Source organism: Cydia splendana, chromosome 22 (assembly GCF_910591565.1).
Source record: "Cydia splendana chromosome 22, ilCydSple1.2, whole genome shotgun sequence".
NCBI classification, from domain to species: domain Eukaryota; kingdom Metazoa; phylum Arthropoda; class Insecta; order Lepidoptera; family Tortricidae; genus Cydia; species Cydia splendana.
Genome location: NC_085981.1, coordinates 5897293 through 5917185, shown reverse-complemented (window position 1 = coordinate 5917185; position 19893 = coordinate 5897293). Strand labels below are relative to the sequence as shown.

The 19893-nt window shown below is 38.4% G+C and overlaps 1 protein-coding gene and 1 long non-coding RNA gene across 2 annotated transcripts in view; one reads left to right on the top strand and one right to left on the bottom strand.

Annotated features, from left to right (window-relative positions):
* The window catches only part of LOC134801510 (latrophilin Cirl), a 457954-nt gene that overhangs the window by 34785 nt on the left and 403276 nt on the right, over positions 1–19893 (top strand). The gene's annotated exons all lie outside the window — the stretch shown is intronic.
* The window catches only part of LOC134801530 (uncharacterized), a 458287-nt gene that overhangs the window by 101030 nt on the left and 337364 nt on the right, over positions 1–19893 (bottom strand). The window lies entirely within an intron of this gene.

The following is a 19893-nucleotide window of genomic DNA, read 5'->3' as shown; positions in this document are numbered from 1 at the left end:
TCGTAACTAATACCTCTTGATTACAACTTTACAAGAAGTATTTTGTATAGTGCCGTTCACACCAGTGTACCCTTATCTTTATAATTGCAGTAAGTATTGTGGGACCGCACCACAATGCCTTTAATGACTGTTGATAAATAGTTTAAGATTATAGAGACGTTACTGACCGTCTTGAGATTGTTACATCATTTATTATGTGAACTTGAACACGATAGAATTTAAACGGTTTTATAGCTTTTCTGTATCCGTGCGAAGTAAATCAGCTTAAAAAATAAAGGGATGCTTCAAATCTAGTGCAGAAAGCGTCACAACGTTAGAAAAATTTAACGGATCTCCAAAAAAGGTGTATAGGACCGGAAATAAAATCAAACGTAATGCAAAATGTTTATTGAACCTTGTCTATCGGTTTCGGATATTACTGTGTATAAAATCCCAAAAAAATCGCTATCGTTCCAATGGCCGAAGTCTTTTAGTACAAATTTGCATTTCATGCTTACAAATTGTATTTAGTTACGTCTGACATAAGTACGTATTCAACGATATTAAGAATTTATAAACGCGGACGACTTATTTAGACTTAAAGTCTTCCAAAATACATCGTAAAACGCTAAACATTTTGACTTCTGCACCTAACTCCAACTTAACTACATTTTAACTAATAAACTCCTCTAACCTAACGCGTGACACATAAAAAGCCGTATCTTTTTACGACCGTCTAATTTTCACTTCCGTTCGTATTAGTTTGGCTCCACGACTAATATTTTTAACTGTGACAGCTAATATTTGTGTTGATTTAGTTTTAGTAATATGTATTATGAAGATGTTTTAGTTTTTGAATGACTCTTCTGTCACGCTTTTACTTTCAATTATACTTGAGTATCTTTAAATTTTAGTAACCGTTTTGTATATTATATATTTAGGTCTCCGTGCCTTCGCTTGAACCACATTATTAGTAGGTACAATATTAATTTAGTGATTTGATATTTTATTTCATTTCTCATAATGTGGTTCAAGCTTCGGCAGGAAACTAAATATCCGTTTTTTACCCTTCGGGGGAAAAACGGTTCTATTTTACAGTGTATTTCGTTGTTTTAGTTACTTAGGTCTATGCAATATTATATTCTAATGTATTGTTTATTTTTACAGGTAATTATTTAAATTTTAACGATGGATGCTGCGTAAGTATTAAAATAAGCGTAAGTCAAAAGTAAAACACTAATAATACTAACGTCTGCCGAAAATAAAACTACATACCGTTTTATTAGGCAGGCGTCCGGTTTTTTATCCCATAGCTCAGTACTTATAGTCCATCCCTTCCCAATAACCTAGTTCATTTATGATCCCATTAACTCTCAATAATCCTTACACCCTGGTGGCGGGTGCTGCCTCTACGTGTCTTTTTATTGAAAAACACCTTTGGAAATTAAGTTGTAGCTAATATGTAAGAAGCATGTATGATTTGACATTATTTTGGTTTCATAAGTAATAGTTACTATTTTTTTAATAGCGTTTTTAAATTAGAAGACATATCAAGATTGTTTACCCTTTTTAGGGTTCCGTACCCAAAGGGTAAAAACTTTTGCCGTTTTTTGCGTAATGGTACGGAACTCTTCGTGCACTTGTTTTTCTAATGCTAAGAAAACGAAGTAGGTATAGACGATTCGATACTATTTTCTTGATATTAAAACTAGATGATTTGGCACAATTTCAAAGCCCGATGCCAATCTCAGAGAATCCCTAAGTTCATCGACCCCTTGATTGGTGGAATTGTCTAAGCCAAGGGTTCCACATGTGAGCCCATTGTACCAACTGTTACAAGCGTCCTTAATTTGTACTATTCATAGGCGGTGCCAGAGACCAGTGAATATTAATTACTGTACAGTAAGCATCAATTTCAATAGTAACAGATGAAACAACGTACCAAAAGTATCTGTCACAATCTAATTTTTCAACGTACAGCGACAATAGCGACATATCTCTTGCTAAGTTATTATAGAATGGTTTAGATTAGAGATGGGCCGAATATGGACTTTGCTGAATACGAATATTCGGTTCAGATCATACCGAATACGAATATTCGGCGGGATAATCGGGTGGGCCTAAAAAAACTACCTAAAACTCGCGTTTTTGACCTTTCCCCTCCGGACCGGCCGGGAATGTTTAAGAAAAGAAACGGAACCGTCTCACGCCAGTCACGCCTGACCGCGACGTGCACCTGCGCCACCTAGCGTCGCCCTTAAAAAAGCTTTTTTTATTCGGTAAATATTCGACAGTTCGAACCGAGCTATTCGGCCGAATACGAACATTGAAAAATATGCCGAATACCGAATATACGGCCCATTTCTAATTTAGATACTTCTGACGCGTAGTCCGATCCACTACTTTCGATACTGACAGTAATTATATACGACCGTATAAAAATGATTTGTCAAAGAGAAGGCGTTTTGACAGATTCATCGTCTATCCATCTCATCTCATAAGAATTACCTAGGCAGACTAAATCGATAGTTTGGAAAAAACCAGTGCCATTTTTAGAAAATAATAATACACGTTTAGACGACCCCCCTTCCCCTAAGTCATCTTATATAATAATTAGTGATGTACTTACCGCCTATTGATTTGGCCGACTAATCGGCGCTCGGATGGGCGATTAGTCGGCCGACTAGTCGGCTAGTCGGCCAGATCATTAGTTTCGTATAAGTTCGGTTCAGATGCACTTTAAAAAACGTTTTATCCTATCGTCGCGCTATTCATCTACCTAAAGGCAAAAAAGGTGGTAATACTAAAAATTAAAAAAAAACCTAAGGCTATATTTCATACGACAATCGGACATAAGAAAGCGACCACACTGTCAATAATTAGAACAAAAGTTTTCGTAGGCACCCTAAATAGGAATTTGGGTAAAATAGGTGAAAAGCTTAGGTAAATATTTGCTGTTTATTTCTTTTTGCCCTGTTTTTCTGTCACTTATAAAGTGCCGACTAATCGGCCATTTTTCCCGACTAATCGCCGACTACAAACATGGCTTTTGTAAATCGCCAGTTTTTATAATTCACTCGTCTCTAGCAGTACGTTAGTTCGTACTTCGTTTATTGGTGATTTGTTTCGGCGTTTCTGTTTCTCTTCCCCAGTGTTTATACAGGGTATTCTTGGAAGTAAAGATCAAATTGTATTAGAATTAAGGGAGGTTTTGTCATCAAAAATGGCCACCATCATACGAGCTAGTTATAAAACAGTGTAGACAGTAGTGTAATTAGAACCATAGTTTTAAGTTAAATGAGGTAACTTAAGGTTTTAAGGCACTTTCCCTCCAGAGCCCATAATTTTTTTCCACACTGTATATGTAGGTTTGTAGGTATAACTATTTCGTTCTAGCCGATAGCTTCCTCCCGCTCTCACAAATACACCCAAAGCCGAAAGTATTGAAACAACATTGTTCTCTTCCATATCTCATGTTTCTATTATTATTGTTGTATATTGGCTACCAAAAACTTACAATAGGCAACCCCAACGGATTAAAGATACACGGTAAGTATTTTATCATCATAATAATGATATTATAAAGATATTGAACTGGCAACTATAGTAACCAAAATTTTATTTTTTGGGGTTCCGTACCCAAAGAGTAAAAACGGGACCCATTACTAAGACGCCGCTGTCCGTCTGTCTGTCTGTCACCAGGCTGTATCTCAAGACCCGTGATAGCTAGACAGTTGAAATTTTCACAGATGATGTATATCTGTTGCCGCTATAACAACAAATAATACTAAAAACAGAATAAAATTAATATTTAAGTGGGGCTCCCATATAACAAACGTGATTTTTTGCCTTTATTTGCGTAATGGTTCGGAACCCTTCCTGCGCGAGTCCGACTCGCACTTAGCCGGTTTTACTATTTTGTTTTCTAATTAGTGGTATAAAAATCCAACACATGAAAATCACAGTTTTTTTTGCTATATACGTAAGCCTGTTTCCATACTTTTGTCCTGGGGTGCATTATATATTAGGCTACGTGCACAAGGACAGGTCGCGTAAATAGAATTATAGCTTAATGAGGAAGGTGAATGACCTTAGTAGAGAATTTTGCAACCGCGGTCGCCTGGCACTCTTGTCTTACTCGGCGCAGGGTTGACACGCACGTATTTTTTTATTATTTGCGATTTTTGTTGTTAAAAACGTTTTGTAGAAGTTGTTGTTGCTTTAAAATAAATCTTGTTAGCACGTAGAGAAGTTACGTACATTTTTAAGTCATTATTTTCTTTTTAATACTTTACTGGTGCCAAAAAAGAAATCTCGTTTATTAGCAGCTGACACTGTGAGCTCTGCCCGTAAAAAGCAGAATTTTGTTATAGGTACTATCAATATTTTGTGTTGGTTATGGTTAAGTATTAAAAAAACATACCTACTACCTATATCACAGACGGTCTTGTCACTAGAGTTAGACCAAGAAAAGTCTGCAACGATTTTGATAGCATACGCAGTGCAAGTGTTATTTTTAACGCCAAACTTCTATGAAATTATGACGTATAAATAACACTTGCACTGCGTGTGCTATCAAAATCGTTGCAGACTTTTCTTGGTCTAACTCTATTCTTTTCTCGACCCATAAATTTAGTCATTAGTAATTTCCGTATTCAATTGCGTCTCCCACACTGTATTTTATTATATAACTAACAAGTCCATTTATCTCCAATAAGATCGACCCATAAACATAAACAACGAACAATAAAGATAACACATCATAACTAACACGGCCCAAGAAATAAATTCATATAAATGTCTCTTTATCAATTCAACATAAAATATCCGGTCAACTCTCCGATAATATACAGAATTATATTCATAAGTCAACTTATCAGTTCGGTTAAACCAGTATATATTTGGCCTTTAGATAAATATAATTTATGCATATTAAAATATCAACCAGAGTGGCTCGAGATCTTAAAGTGGGTGTAGAGAAACATCACAAAACTCACAAAGATTGAACCAATTTTTAAACATGCAGATACGTCTGCGAGCGATATTCCAAATTTTATATTAAAGAAAAAAATGGAAAAATTTACACTTCCGGCAGGACTTGAACCCGCAACCTCGGGAAGGAATGGAAAGATTCATGAGGTCCTGGTAGGCTTCCGTAACTCAATTGGTTAGAGCAAACGCACAGATTGCGTTGGTTGCGGGTTGAAGTCCTGCCGGAAGCGTATTTTTTTCCATTATTTCCTTTAATGTAATATTCACAAAGACTGGTAGATGGTGGAAGATCTTAGGCCGAAAACACTCCGCACTGTCCTCTGCTACCCCTCTGGTGTTGCTGTTGTCTAGGCAGGTGAAAAAAAAATGTAATAAACGAATTTGAATCTAACGCTAATTTCTCCAAAAATGGGAATCAAAGGTCACAGGAGTGACTGCTCTCACGAAATCACAAAACAATCGACACCCGATCATCCAATTATCCCTTTTAATCCCTCACAAGCCCGCCTACCCACGTACGAAAAGTCCCACTTAACAAACTAAGCCATATTTATGTAATGCTTAAGTAAAAATGTCCTGTCCCGTTATTTTCCATTAAGGTTGTTGACAACCCTGCCGTTCAATATCTCGAGAGCTTTCATCGGCTCTTACAAATCGCTTACGGCCCCCTCCCTGCCTCCCCCCCTCGCGCGTGTCTGAGGACAGAATGTTGCCAGTTGGAGTTTTAAGGGAAACTTATGGTGTCAGTTCGGCTGGTTTATGGTATGAGGTGTACGTCTTTTTGTCTTGCTGAGCCTTGAGTGGATGGTGAGATGGACATACAGGACGAATAAAATACTTCATGGTATTGAAATTTCGAAATTAAACGATTCTACCCTTTGAGTACGGAACCCTAAAAATGACAGATGGAGGCTACGTCACGACGTGTCACCCTGGACAAGTCGAATAGGCTCCACGTTTCGTTCATAATCCCGATACCTATATATAGGTACATATTATTATCTATTGCGAAATTGCATATCAATGATAAACAATGGTTATGTCATTGTTTGCTTATTTTAATTGCTTACTAAATAGATGACACTAATAATAAGCAATACCTTTGTTTTAATCATACAGTTTCTTTTATTGCATTGTGTGAGTAACTGTTGAGTCATCTATTTATAATCGACGCCTATTCATAAGGCCTAGTTTCCCCTATACCCATAAGGAAGTTCAGATGGCAGTCACTTACTTACTTGGTTGGCGCGATGCCCCAAAATGAGTCTTGGCCTCCAACACAAGAGCACGCCACTTTGCTCGGTCCAGAGCGGTATCCCGCCAGCTTTCGCCGACGCCGAGCTCACGGAGATCTGCCTCCACTCTATCTGCCCAACTATTAGGATGACCAACAGGACGGCGTCCAGTTGGTCGACCCAAGTAGGCCCTTTTGGCTGACCGATCATCACCCATCCTTTCGAGGTAGCCAAGCCAGCGGGGACGATGCGCTTTGGTCTCACCTATTATATTCGGCTCGGCTATCAGATGTTCTGTTTCGGCATTCTTTCGGATCCTCCAACTGCCATCGTCAGATAGATCTATCGTAAAAACATCGTGCATCGTCGTGTATGTATCGTGCAGTTAGCAGTCGCTATCGTAAAAACTAGTGCCTACGTCAAATCTTGGGATTAGTTATCAAGCGGCGTGGCCAAAATGGTTAACGCGGGGAAGAAAGGCCTGCGTATATCACCAGCGCTAAGATAAATTGATTCTCACACTTCACTACACCTTATAAAACAAAGTCCCCCGCAGCCTCTGTTTGTGTGTTTGTTCGCGATATACTCAAAAACTACTGAACGGATTTTCATGTGGTTTCCACCTATCAATAGAGTGATTCTAGGAAGGTTTAGGTGAATAATTTGTTAATAAAATATAATTATAATAAGCGACCCGCCACGGCTTCGCAGGGGGGAGCCGTGGCGGGTCGCTATTACACCTAAAACTTGAAATTAAACTATATTTCCGGCTTATACAACTTTCAAGAACTGTACGAACGGTGTGCTGAAACATCGAAAGTATTGTTCGGAAAATATAGAATCTTTCAACAAAGGAACACGGTGACAATGTAATTTTGTAAAGTGGTCCCGCCCTTGTCAATAGGCACATCTGTTTTATCTTTGGTCAGTTTTCGCAATACGCCGATGGAAGTTTTATCTTTTTTGTTATGGGAAGGGTAAAAAGTCAAATATAGTGTTGGTCGAAAATCGAGGCGTTAAATGTAATTTTTTTAAGCATTCAACTCGTTAGTAGTAGTAGTAGTAATCACTTTATTGCACACAACACAGGTTTACATAATATTTACAGAAATAAAGGTACAAAGGCGAACTTATCCCTGTATCGGAGCTCGTTTTTACGAGACTGCGCTTAATAAAATTCCGTGTGCAACTCATACTATAACTATGCCGCTAAACTAAGTGACAAGTCAGGTCAGAATGTCATTTCTTTCACTCTTCGTTAATCTGAACGAGGTTAAAGGAGATAGCATTATGATTTCAGTGGCCAGTTGGTATTGCGTTAAGTGTAAATATCTTGGAGATCCAGCTTTGCTCGGAAAAGATATAAAAACACATTGATTATGATTAGTGTTTATGTTATGACCAGCCACACTTATCCCTATGCCGCAATCACCCGTAATTGAATATGAATTTCTTAAAATAATGTTTTAATTGCGATATGGACAGTATAATTGTAAAAGCCCGAAATATCGCTGAATGAACACAAGATAACGTGCAATGTATCTCAGTGCGAACAAAAACACAAATCAGATGACACAATCCTCTCTCATCTAGTCCCTCTGGGCCTGTTTCCCTTGCTAAACAATCTGCTATTAAAATGCAACCAAGTCCAATCAGTTTAAAAGATGTGTAGGTTAATGTGCACTTTGTTTATTGGATTCACACCGTGACCCCATTAACGATGAATTAATGTAACAAAGTATTTTTAAGCGTGAACCGTCATGAAATACAAAGTTATCGGCAAATAAATAATAAGGTTGAGAAAAAATAGACACCATTCTTTGTCTTCTCTTGACGCCCGCCAGTTTGTAGATGAACTAGATGATTACGATGACATTTTAGGGTTACAAAATCAAAAGGGAACCCTTATTAGTATTTCTCTGTCCAACCTTCAACGGCAGTAATTAGTGAAAAGCAGTAAATTGGCAATAAAAGAGACGTTATCTATTATAAATAATACGCTTATTCGTACAGAATTACGTTATTTCGATTAATTTCGTTTTAGGAATCTCCTTCTTACTTACTTGATGAATTGATGATGTACATTTCCAAATATCAGACATTTAAAAATAACGTCCAGCCTCATTTCCGTCGTGTTGCCACGCTTGGAGACAAAATGAGTGTTGCCACATTAATCCTATTTAGACAATAATAGGGAATGAAGCTTCCGACTCCATTGGCCGTGATGGCGCGTAATGTTATTTTTTAAATCCACTTTGAGTAGGGTCAAAGTCTATTATGCCATGACAGATATGGGTTGTGATTTTGCGATTCGATGTATGGTGAAATGATGGTTATACGTGTTTTGCGTTATACGAATTGTATATGAAAGTAAAACAATCAATATAGGTATTTAAAATTTTAAAAAGAATTTATGATGACCTACAAATCGCTACCCTGTAATATTTACAGGGTTCTATGTTTCACTTTTATCGAACTGAGATTTGAACATTGTCATAGTGACATTAAGTCGAATTTCAACTATCTTGAAAATGTAACATAGAACTAAATATTGAACCAGAGAAATGTTATAACACTTATTTATATTATAACTTGTAAAGGGAGATGATGTTGATTTTTGAGGATTTTATTACATAACTCAATTTTAGTAAGGGTGCGTTGGGGTAAATTTAAAAGGGGGTAAATTCATGAGGGCTAAGATAAAAAGTCGCCCGACATTTTTAATACTTAAATAAAATCTTTCAATCTTACCCTAACACACCTTAGTTCAACACACTGATTTAAACTTTCACGATTATTAAACATTATCAAACTGCACAACGGGACTTAATCGCGTATTTAAGTTTTAAGATTTACCTCCGACGTTTCGAGGACGGCGTTGTCCCCGTGGTCTCGGAGAAGACTGGCTCAAGTTGACATCAACATCTTCTAGCCGCGCGAGTTTTTCGAACTACCCGCACTTGGTCTTGGAAACGAATATCGACAGTCGATAAATCGAATATCGTTAGTGTTGTGTGTCGACAGAGTGACATCCCTAGTGCGCAAAACGTTCAAACTGATAAACAAGACCAAGTGCGGGTAGTTCGAAAAACTCGCGCGGCTAGAAGATGTTGATGTCAACTTGAGCCAGTCTTCTCCGAGACCACGGGGACAACGCCGTCCTCGAAACGTCGGAGGTAAATCTTAAAACTTAAATACGCGATTAAGTCCCGTTGTGTAGTTTGATAACACCTTAGTTCAGTTTTTAAATAGTTAAAAAAGACGGTTTCTGTACCTTGAAATAAGTTAAAAACTATTTAAAAACATAACTGAAAGTTTCTAACTATTAAACCTAAACAAACAACGAAATCATAAAATGCAACCATTTTTTGCATCCATCAACTACATCTAAAAACCGTTCTAAACCGAGAATTTGAATAATCCGCAAAACCCAGCACTCAAATTTTTAAAAAGTAACAAAACACGTTGAATTTTGATAGAAAACACTCGGAACAAGCTATAATCCTCCAATTTAGTGAGCAAACACCTCTGTTTACCCGCCACGGGGTGCTCCGTGAATTTGCCGGGTTTTCTTTCGTGGAACGACTTAATAGATTGGTTATTTAAAGCGATGGGCGATATACAACAGCTTTTTTTTCTAAACCTTAGTTAGTGTACGAATTTAAATGTGCTTGTTAAAAGTGTAGATATGAATAATAATATAATCTAAGTGTGCTAGGGTTAACAAAGTCTTGTTTTTACGTTTGTAATAGGCGTTGCCTTTAGTAACGCTCAAGCTTTACCAGCACGGCCATACAATGAATGAATGAATGAATAATATTTATTTCAGGACAAGTCCCATATCACTATGAAGTATTTGAACAAATTAAATTATTTTTCAGAAAATATTTTAATTTGTTTCAGTTTAAGTCCCATATTATGTTAGTAACAAGTTAGGTACATACTTACTTACAATACAATACAAATCCTCTTCGTTGCACAACCTCAAAAAACATTTACAGAGAGAAACACATAACACATAAAGACAAGGTAACAACAGGTGCTCTTATCGCTAAAGAGCCATCTCTTCCAGACAACCTTTAAGTTCTATACTTTCGTTTATCCAACCCATTACAACACCATGACATAAATCCACCCTAACCCTAACATTGTCTTAAACAAAACTGCAGTTACCCCGAACCGCAATTAACACACGCTCTTCCAGCTGATTGGTCGAATTGACCCAGTGTGGACACACAGTCACGATGTGTAGACTTTTGGTCCATTATTGGTCATTTACTTGGACACGATGTGTGGATATTTGGTCCATTATTTGACATTTAGTTGAATACTTTTGAAGATTGTCATTTTGCAGCCCTATTGATTTACCGTATTTTTTAAAATTAAACGAAAAATAGAAAGTCACCGCTTCGGGCAAGTTTTGAATTAGTTTTTATAGGTTTAGAAATAGGTCAGGCCTTTTGGAACACCGCGGATCTATAAAAAGGTCTCCCAACCCATTCTATTTTGTATCATTATTTTGACAAATCAAAATTGCATTTGTGTTGCCAAGTTTTGACGAGTAGGCGGTGGGTTAAAACACAGACAAGACAACCGTGGCGTCAACCACGCCTGTTCTTTGTTGAGGTTTTGTTATATAATATAGGCGTACACCTTATTTATAATATCATGTCGTGGCGTGAATAGTTATTGTCATTTTTGTCTTACGTAAAAGCCTTGCATAATTATTAAACTTTCGTAAATCTTCAGTCTGCTTTATGTATGACGGTCCGGGACCGGGACAGTTCTAGCGTGAGGCGTGAGTCATCTTTTAGTCTTCCTTTGACGGTCTGCCTTAAAATTAGTTTTGCATATTTTTACCTGCACCAAAATCATCAGTTCTTTGAAATAGTAGTGTTTTCATCGGATTTCTCGCTCGCACTCGTGTCGTCTTCATCATGCGTCATGACATTGTGATTTGTGAGTACCTACTTGTCATCTCTAGCAACATTCAGCCCGTATTTCTGGTATCCTACAATTTTCCTTACTCTCTTACTACAGCACGCTTCTGGTACGTTTCGATATCTCAGTTGTTTAAGTAAGAGCTATTGGTGTTCCAAAAATTCGAAATTTGCCTGAAGCGCTAAATTTTTCCATTTTTCCTTAAAGTTAAAAATAAATAACCTGAATATTGGCGATTTTGTAAAGTAGTTGTCGGTCTTCTTGTTTTAATTATTCATCCATGATAACAGTACGAATAGTACGAAGCTTAAGGGGCCCACAGATTACCAGTTGGCCGGACGATACCAGCCTGTCAGTTGTTCGGAACTGTCGCCTTTTGCGATTAACTGACAGGCTGATATTGTCCGGTGAACTGGTAATCTGTGGGCCCCTTTATTTCCGTATCATTCTTAATGACCGTGTGTCCGAGCGTAACTCCAAATTGTAACGGATGAGGGAGTCGTAAACTTTAAATCTAGTTACTATTTCATTAAACCGAATGCTCCCAACTACATTGGCTGTTAGTACATAATTGCTTTTCTTTTTCAGGTACTATGCATTGCCTTTTCGGATACGCGTTTAAGGGATAAAGAGCGCTATGCGTTTGAGAGAAGGTATGTTTTTGAGTGGGGGGATTGGGTTTTAATTAAAAGCAAGCAACTTAGAATAGTTGGAGTCTTTTGCGACTAGGGATGGGATAAAATGTTCCCGTTGTGGGAAAAAGTCCTAAATGTCTATCGTTCCCTGTTAGACACAATTATATTATATAACTAGGTATATATAGGTTATACTCGTACATAAGGAGCACAAAAAATATTTCCATATTTATTTCTATACCTACGAAGAAATATGTTATTTTTGATTTTCGCATTCCATTCATCTTTGCCATACTCGTTGTTAAACACGAGTTTGTCTCTTTCTCTTTCTGTGAGTGGGACGTTAGCACGTGCACATTTGTCGCTTGCCCAGGTGCGACTAAAGGCAACTTGTACAATTTGTTTTCCAACTCTTCTTCTTTGTCGTCACACTCTTGTCAGAGTGGTCGTGGTCGTCATATCAGGGCCGGTGGCAAGCTTCACAATCCGTCGCCATTCCTCCCGTACTGTAGCCCTTGTTCATTCATGGAGTGGTTCATTGAATGCACTTTCGACTAGGTCTGACCAACGCATTGGTGACCTACCGCGCCTTGTGCCTTCGACTTTTCCCTGCACTACACGTCGTTCCACAGATGTATCATCTCGACGTGTAATATGTCCAAAGAAAGTGAGAATACGACACTGGACGATGGAAGAAAGACGCTGTTTAATATCAAGTTGTTTTCCAACATACCCCAATGTTTCCCCGACTTGGGAACATTCCCGCCAACGCCCCATCACTACGAACGACGGTATTGTTGTGTGAAACGCGCCATTTGTCTGCTTCGTTCGTTTAGAATTAACTTTTGTTTAACTAAGGTTTAAAGAGGGGCGGTTGTTGAGATTTTTAACAGTTTTTTAATGTTTAGATGTGTTTTCTTTGTTTTAAAAATAATAAATATACTTTTTACGTTAGGCTGCCTTTCCAATGAGGCGGAGATTAGAGAAAACTTGCGGGAATCAGTCAATGGCATTGGTTGTAATCCAGCGGATGGGAGAAGAGATGTATATTACAACCAAAGATGTACATATAATCGACCAATAGGTTATAACACTTTAAACTCTCGCGTTTTGTACACATATTTAATTACACAAACGGGTCTACCAATAGGTTGATTCCCGCACGTCTTCTCTCATCTCCGCTCGTCTCCACCTCAGTGGATAGGTAGCCTGCTGAATCATCGAATTAAAATATAGATAGCGAGGAGTGATATCAATTTTTATTAGGGTTCCGTACCCAAAGGGTAAAACGGGACCCTATTACTAAGACTCCGCTGTCCGTCCGTCCGTCTGTCACCAGGCTGTATCTCACGAACCGTGATAGCTAGCTATACACTTAGACAGTTGAAATTTTCACAGATGATGTATTTCTGTGGCCGCTATAACAACAAATACTAAAAACAGAATAAAATAAAGATTTAAGTGGGGCTCCCATACAACAAACGTGATTTTTGACCGAAGTTAAGCAACGTCGGGCGGGGTCAGTACTTGGATGGGTGACCGTTTTTTTTTTGCCGTTTTTTGCATTATGGTACGGAACCCTTCGTGCGCGAGTCCGACTCGCACTTGCCCGGTTTTTTGTGTAAAAATACATACATGTCTGCCGGCATGACGACAGATGGGCCAAAATAGCCACTAGCTGGCATCCCCAGGGTAGGGTAGTCGTGGCAGAGGCAGACCGAGAAAGAGATGGCGGGACGACTTGGATGCATTCCAGCGGGATTGGCGGGATCTTGCTCAGCACAGGGAGGATTGGAAAGGGAGAGGGGAGGCCTTTGCCCAGCAGTCGGACACACATAGGCTAATAAAAAAATGTGTAGATAGTCATAATGTAGGTACATGGAGAACCACTGTCTATCAAAAGTTTGAAGCAATAATTGCCTGATAAATTGTCACGATTTATGCCATCTCGCTAGCCTCCTATAAGGCCCAGCCATACAAAAGAAAAATCTAAAATTTGCCACTGAAATTTGAACCTATAGTGTATGAAATAGAGTTGAATTCGCGTTGTTGGAAAATTTAACGAAACAGCAAAAGCGACTATGTTCCAATTGAATAGGATTTAAATTTCATCGAACTGAAGAGGTACTATAGGTAGGACCTTGGGCCTTAGGAGGCTAGGCTAACTTTGCACCGACTTGATCAGATCAAAGTGAGGGAATGTCATTATAAACGTCATATTTTCGTAGAAAGACGTAAATGATGACATAAGTACACTTTGTCATTGCAAATTCCATGCACAGTTACTTTGGTCCGACTCTATGATTGACTTATTTGTCTTAGAGCCAACAGGATGGTCGAAGCAGCCCAAAAGTCGCGCGCAGCCAAGCCTGCCCAATTCTACAAGCGCTAATTTGAAAACAAACACACATTATGCACACAACTTAATTGCACGCCACATTCAAAATAAACCCTTCCTCCATTGTGATAAAATTGAAAATTTGTTTAACTATAAACATATACGTCGTTTTAGATCTAAAGGTGTGTTAATGTGTCTATCAGTGCGCAGGAGTTCACACGAGGCCAAATTAAAAACGCATCAGAAACGTATTACACTAACACCTTACCACCCGTACGGAACAATGAACAAAAACACACAAAAATCAACCTTAAAACTATAACCTTAGAACTTAAACCATAAGGATTCTCACAAATAATAGAATAGCTCTCTTACTATAATTTCAATATTCGAAATTCTGCTTTATTACAGTTAAGTAAGGTTTATTTTGAAACGGATGAGCTGTCAGGAAGTGATCCCTGTACTACAAGTTTTTAAAGAGCTATTCAAAACCATTAATCCCTGTTTCATAACTAAACTGAGTCGAACACTCAAACCAACCAGTATAAATGCCTTCTCAAGTTACGCGTAGTTATTACGGACGGAGAGGTCTTACGTATAATGGTTTTATGAGTCGAACTCGAGCGAGCGATTGGACTGCAGCATGGTCGTGTTTTGTTTCAGTTTCGATTTTGGATACAAAGGACGCGGACCTTTTGTAAGCCGTTCTGTTGTAGATTTATTAAAAATGAACTCTCTTCCTCTTGGAACAGGGTTGAGATTTATTTAATAGTGATGTTTATAGATATTCCTTGTTTTGTGATGTGGATCTGTTGTTTAAGCGTCATATCGGGTTATTAGTGTTATTACATTTTTAAGCTATTATACTAGGTAGGGTGACAAATAATGGAATATCTGACTTGAATTAAAAATAAAGTTATTCGTTAACATAAAACTTTTAGTCTGTCACACAAAGACAGGTAAATAAATCAGTACGGCTACCACCAGTTTTGACATTGACATAACGCTCACGTTTACGTAACTTACTTTCTATGCATCTCGCTCGTACTCGCATATGCGAGCAATAGTGGAAGCGAGATGTACAGAAAGTAAATTACGTAGACGTGAGCGTTATGTCAATGTTAAAACTGATGGTAGAGGCTCTGGTCTTAAACTTAAGGATGATATTATTGTGAGTTCTAACATGGATAGCCCAAACCTAGCTCAGAAGTATTTAAAAATCCGAATAAATTAGGGTAACCACAAAGTGTGAGTACTGTGGCGCTCAGTTATTATTTTTAAACTGACTGCAGTAAAACCACACGCGTATCTCTTTTATCCAGTCCTAATTTTTAGGGTTCCGTACCCAAAGGGTAAAAACGGGACCCTATCACTAAGACTCCACTGTCAGTCTGTCTGTCTGCCACCTGGCTGTATCTCATGAACCGTGATAGCTAGACAGTTGAAATTTTCACAGATGATGTATTTCTGTTGCCGCTATATAACAAAAAATACTAAAAAATGGAACCCTCGGTGGGCGAGTCCGCACTTTTAAATGCTCAGATCGGGACTCGAACTCGTCTCGCTTCGCAGATCAGGCAATTACCTACCCTCCCTCGTAAATCTATTCAAAACTCCATAATAAGGCTGAATTTTATATAAGGCCGACTAATTTGGTCAGTTTATGATCATTGCACCCTTAATTTTAAATGGAACCGTATAACGAAGGTAATAAAGTTGATTGTGCTTTGAACACTTTAGTTTATAAGGGTTGTAAAAGAAAAAAGTTGATGTAACATTTTTGTGTTGTTACAATGGTGGAAGTTTGGTGTTATTATGGCTTCAATGTTGCTGTAATCACTGAATTTCATGATTAACCTGCTTTAATATAGAACTTAAAAATGTTTTTACTGCAAAAATGCGGCAAAAAAAACACGTTCGTCAAAAATCGATGACGTAATTTATGGACAGCCCCTTATGGCTTTCCCCAAAATTGGGGCCGAACGGATGTACTTTTAGCTAACTGTAGCAAAGCGACGAAATCGCGGAGTGAGCCACGCCTGGTAATAGGGTCCCGTTTTTACCCTTTGGGTACGGAACCCTAAAGAAGAGTTAAACATGCCATAATAGACATAGGCCAGAGATCGATATGGCAAACTAAACACATCTTTCATGACTACGGATCCCCAAGAACAATAAAACAAGACTTAAAATGACGAAAAAATCGGTTACAAAATCCTTCCTAGCGTTCGTCCCGGCTTGCCACAGCTCATGGAAGCCTGGGACCCGCTTGGCAACTTATCCCAAGAATTAGGCACTAGGTTTTGAATTCGCTGCCTCCGGATTAAAATAAAAGTCGCACGTTTTTACCGTTAGGCTACCAATGCTTACAAATTCACATATATAATGAAAACAACCTAAATTCGAAACACGTCAGACGTTACAAGGTAAGGCGCCGTAAGATCTAGTCAAGTGGGTCGTATACATTCAGGGCCGCGGACGGTGCAAATTGGGTAGTCTAGGTTACCTGGGTAATGTACGAAATATTATCTTATCGTGAGGTTGTCAACGGATTAATATCCTTACATCCAGGGTCATACAAGGTTATCTCAAGCGGTAAGTATGGGGTTCTTCAAAAAACAACAGGTTTTTAAAGGGTCGGCAATGTGCATGTAACTCTGGATTTGCAGGCGTCCATATGCTGCGATGCTTGCTCAGGCGGACCGTATGCTCGTTTGTGGTATTAGAAAACCGCCCAAGTGCGAGTCGGACTCGCACACGAAGGGTTCCGTACCATTACGCAAAAAACGGCAAAAAAATCACGTTTGTTGTATGGGAGACACACTTAAACGGACGGGCAGACGGACAGCGGAGTCTTAGTAATAGGGTCCCGTTTTTACCCTTTGGGTACGGAACCCTAAAAAACAATCTTAATAATATTATATAAATCACGAGAAAAAAATATTTTTTTGAATGTTTATTTATATGTTTGTGCATTTATAATGAAATTACATTAGCAAAAGCTTTTATCACCAAAGGTTAATTTAATAAGCCCAAAACATATATCACATTATATATTCCAAAAGGTATGCCAGAGAACATTAACGTATAGTGTCCATGAATTCTGAATTTATCTCAGAGTATTTGCATAATATATAGAGTGGCGTAATATATGGTACGTCCGACACGGACTGTCCCGCGTATCTTAAAAGCGTGGTCGCATTAGCATAAGGCCAAGTTCTTGTGTTATTAAGATATGTGTTTCTTACTAATTGTGCTTTCGGTTTTAAGGGGGAGCTGGATCTGGGTTTTAAAGTTTTTTTTTTATTTGTTGCAAGTTACTATTTTTTCCTCAAATAATGAACTCGTGGAATGTGGATAGAGTGGTAAGTAGGCACCGTAGTTATGGACGCAATTTACTCAAAAGAGAGATCGATCTAGTCCCACAGTAAGCTCAATAAGGCTTGTGTTACGGCTCGGCCACGACATTGCGCGACTCGCGACGTCGGCGGCGGCAACCATAGGTTGAAGCGAGACCCAGCAATCGGACCTTTTGTTCCCACCCGCACCGCCTCGCTAGTCGCGCAATGTCGTGGCCGATCGGTTATGGGTACTGACGATAATATACATAGGGGCTATTCATAAATTACGTCATTTCATTTTCAGTTTGGACATCGGATGATGGTAGCATGACGTAGGAGGAAACGGGGTCATTCGAAGCATGATTTTTGGATGATTTTAGGGGGGGGGGGGGTCAAAAATCGATAACGTAATTTATGGATAGCCCCATAGAAAACATTTATAACTCAGGAACTATCTGTGTTAAGACGAAACAGGAGCTGAGTTTTAAATATTTTAGGTAAATATACCCGTCTCGCTAACGGAAGCGACACTTACCTACGGCGGGTAGGTGTAACAGAGAGCACACTAAATATACACGTGCAGCGAGTGTTTGTTTTTACTATAGTTCACGCGATTCTAAAGTATATATCACTAGTGTTAAGACGAAACAGGAGCTGAGTTTTAAATATTTTAGGTAAATATACCCGTCTCGCTAACGGAAGCGGCACCTAAAAGTAGTGCGATAAGGACAAGGCGAAAAATCCTGCGTAAAAATCTCAAAAATCGAGGTTTCGTACTTCTCTGTTTCCTCCTCCAAAACTTAACCAATCGTAACCAAATTTGGAAATCTAAATGATTATGAAATTATCTGTGTCGGACCGTTTTGCTTTTTTGGGTAATTGATATCAGTTTTGAATGCCACGCCTCTCATTGCGGCATAGTCAATTAGACCATTTTGGCCATTTTTGAAGGGCTCTAGCGCCTTAAAAAACAAAAATATCAAAAAAAGCAAAACGGTCCGACACAGATATTGACAATATTAATCTGTGTTGAAAAAATCATTGTTCTAGCTTCAAAAACCACGGACGAAAACGAGGAGTACGTTTGTATGGAAAAATGACCACTCCCGTTGGCTCTTAAACACAGAAATAAATGCCCTTACCAGAATTCGGACCCGGAACTTCCAGCTTCGTAGACAGGGTCACTAACGATAAGGCTAGGAGGCCGTCAAACCTGAGCAAACACATAAATTAGACCATTACCTGCCTTCTCTATTTTCGTAAACTGGTATTCACCGTATTTATAATAAAAAATAACATTTTGCTATAAAAAAATGTTGTGAAAGCAATTAAAAAAAAATATAAAAGCAAAGCCAGTAATATATTAACATTGAACATGTTTATATTGTTTACTTCTTAGAATTCATTTCACATGTGTATTCAATAAGCGCTTATTACTTTTGACTTAATGAAAACAGTAAATGTTTGCTTGTATGGTAAACATACATTAATTCTAGCAATATAGGAGAATACACATAATTTTCAAGCCTGATGTTTTATATAGAATTCATGTGTGTATTCGGAATATGGGAGGTACAAAATGTATTACATTTTTACTAAAAATGTACCGACTAGTCGGGAAAGCCGTTAGCCGACTATCCGGCCACATTTGTAGTCGGCGATTAGTCGGCGACTAGTCGGCAGAAATGGCCGATTAGTCGGCACTTTATTAGTGAAAGAAAAACAGAAAAAATAGAAATTAACAGTCAATATTTACCATACGTTTTATGTTTATTTTACTAAAATATATATTCAGGGTTGCATACGAAAACTTTTGTTCATATAATTGACCGTTTGATCGTTATCGTATGTTGGGGGGCTGGTTTTTTCCTCTACAGGTCGATCTCAACTGATTCTCGTGTAATTTCATGTGCAAGTTCTATAGTTAATTTTTTATTATCATTATTCAGATTTTGTTTTTTTTTAATGGTGGAGCCACGAGGAACTATTCATGTTATTGCTAAATTTAGAGACTTAGACAGGGCACGTTGCTCGTAAAGACGCTGACCACAGGGGATAGGTTCTTAACTGGCGACTACGTACGGGAAATAGAGCCTTGGAAATATCTCCTACAAGCTGTACTGACGGTCTGCTCAGGATCGCAAAATAAAAGATCTAAAGACAGAAATTGAACGAGGATTATTGTGATAGGTCTTTGAACCTGTAGAGAACACCTTTTAGCCAAGCTAATATGATGAATAGCGCAACCAAAGGAGCAAAAATATAGTTTTTCACCTGAACTTATACGAAACTAATGATCTGGCCGACTAGCCGACTAGCCGACTAATCGGCGCTCGAATGGCCGATTAGTCGGCCGACTAGTCGGTACATCACTAATTTTTACACTTAACGTCAAGTGACGCGGCTGGTAGGTTGGTTGGTAGGTTGGTTGT